The following is a 2,694-nucleotide window of genomic DNA, read 5'->3' on the forward strand; positions in this document are numbered from 1 at the left end:
AATTATTGATCTGGTTGAGGAAATAAACTGAATGGTAAAAAACAAAAAAATAGGCAAAACTCACAAGTATTCTGATTGTGGCAAATGACAAATTACATTTGTAAAGATTGTGATAGCACATCAGACATTGGCTATTTATTAATGACCATGGTGAGGTAATAGAGACCATACGTCCAAATTTGCTGTTAACACATCGGTTGTCAGCATTATAATAATATAGATGGAAGCATAAAATTATGGAAAGCCCAAATAAAAACTGAATAATTGGACAAAACTATGGCAAATGCTATTTTTCAATGTGGATTTAAAAGGATAGAATAGAGCAATCTCTCTTTCAATAAAAATATATAACCAATAGCTACAATGAAAAGCTATGAAGAATGTCCCTGGAGGTGAAGGGCTCATTTTGCCCTGATTATTGGAATATAATAGGAACAGAAAGTGTTAAAAAAGATGAATAAAATATTGGTATTTAGATATGAATTACAGGGGTACAGTATAAGGAGATGGAACCTATGCTTCACCCATATTGGGAGTACTGTGAATGATTCTCAACACCAGATTTTGGAAAGGATGCATTCGCTTAGTTTGACTTCAACAGAGGTATATACAAAAGATACCTGAACTTGTTGGTTAAATTACAAGGAACAATTACGGAAATTGGGATTCTATTCCCTGGGATTTATAAGAAAGTTTTCACAAGATATCAAGGTGAATTGGTGCTTTTTGGGAAATCTAGAATGGGAGGAATTATGCTAAAGGTTAAAGCAAGGCCTTTCAGGAATGAGATTCAGGATCACTGCTATGTGGAAAGATAGTATGGACTCGATGGGCCAAATAGTCCTCTTCCACACTGCAAATACTCTATAATTCTGTGAAATTTGGAAGTCCTCTCCACATGTTACTGCGATCGATTTGTTGATTTTAAAGCTAAATGTGAGCAATTGCTATTAAAGGTATTAAGAGTTATATGACAAAGGCAATTATATCGACGAGTGTTTAATTATATTATGCAGTGGGAATGGAACAGCGACCTACTTACTTCGCAGCTTTACTGGCACAATAACGTAATAATAATCAGGCCTCAGATTAGCCATAACACATTGAGTGGTTATTAGGCTCAATAAGTTAAATGTTCTCCACCTATTTCTATGTACTACAACTACCAATAACTGGATTGTGAATTGTAGCCATTGAAAGCTGAAGAAGCTAAATACTATTCTGTGATATAGTCATGAAAAATTCTGATGCACCATATCACTCCAAGGAGTTTCCTGGGTGGTTCCAAAGTAAATGTTCCACTGCCACCAGTGTGTAGAATGTGACATATAGCCCAAGAACAAAACACACAACTGTTCCTCATTTAATCACTTTGGTTATTATGATGTTATCAGTTGCTATAGCTGCAGACATGCCAGGGACCAATGAGCAACAGTCAGCACAGACCAATGGAAATTGTGGAAATAGCTGTGTTCTTCCAAAAGGTAAGCACATTTGCAGAGGCTAGCAACTGACAATAAGTCAAACCTGGCTAATGGAAAAGCTACATTTCTTAAAAACATAAGAAACAGAAGCAGGGGTAGGCCATAGGTTGCGTTGAGCCTGCTGCGACAGTCAATCAGATTATAGCGGATCTGTGTTTTTTCTCTCTCTTTTTAACTGACCAAAAGAACAAAATCTATACTGCTGCTTATGCAGATGTTTGGGTTTTGTACAAATTGGGGAACAGGATCCTTTGCTGAGCAGTACCTTCCTCCACTGTTCTTGTTGAGAACTACATTAACTTTTCATGAAGTCATAAAGATACACTGCAGAGAAACAGACCCATCAGACCACCATGTCCATGTTTACTATTGAATATAAAAAATATTTCTCAGACCATGTAAAAAGCCCTAGCCTGTACCTTAAACCAATGTGCTCTGGCTTTATACAGTTCTACTATGTTTCTTTTTATCTACCCTGTCTATGCCTTGTAAATCTCTACCAGGTTCCCTCACAGGCCTCTCCACTCCAAGGAAAACAAAACCAGCCAAACGTCATACCTCAAACATTCTAGCTCATACAACTTGCTAGAAAATCTCCTCTTCACTTCCCTTGTGCAACAATGTCCTTCTTATACTTCATACAGTGCTCCAGCTGTTATCTAACCAATATTTTATATAGCTGTATGTACCACAACCTCCTTGCTCTTGTATTCTTTGTCCCAGCTAATGAATGCAAGTATCCTGTATGCCTTCTTAATCACCATTACTATTGGTGCTGCCATTTCCAGGAGTCCTTGGACATGCACGTCAAAGTCCCTCTGCTCCTCAATATTCCCTCAGGTCTTACCATTTATTTTGTATGCTAAATTAGTCCTCCAAGGTACACCATTTCACATTTTCAGGATTAATTTTTGTCTCCCATTTCTCTGCCCATTTTATCAACTGATAAATATTGTCCTCGCCATTGCTAACACCAGCAATTTTCATGTCATTTGTATACTTACTAATTATACTTCCTATGTTTACATCCAAATGTAGAACCAACAGTAAGGGTGCTCACACCCGTCTACTTTGTTATAGGCCTCCAATCACAAAAACGACCCTCCACCATCAACCACACTGGCCTTAATCATACACTTTATGACCTCTTGGGGAAAAAAAAAGAATCAAATTGGTGAGATGGGATCCCCTGACAATACGTTAACTCTGC

Source organism: Amblyraja radiata, chromosome 3 (genome assembly GCF_010909765.2).
Source record: "Amblyraja radiata isolate CabotCenter1 chromosome 3, sAmbRad1.1.pri, whole genome shotgun sequence".
Classification (NCBI taxonomy): domain Eukaryota; kingdom Metazoa; phylum Chordata; class Chondrichthyes; order Rajiformes; family Rajidae; genus Amblyraja; species Amblyraja radiata.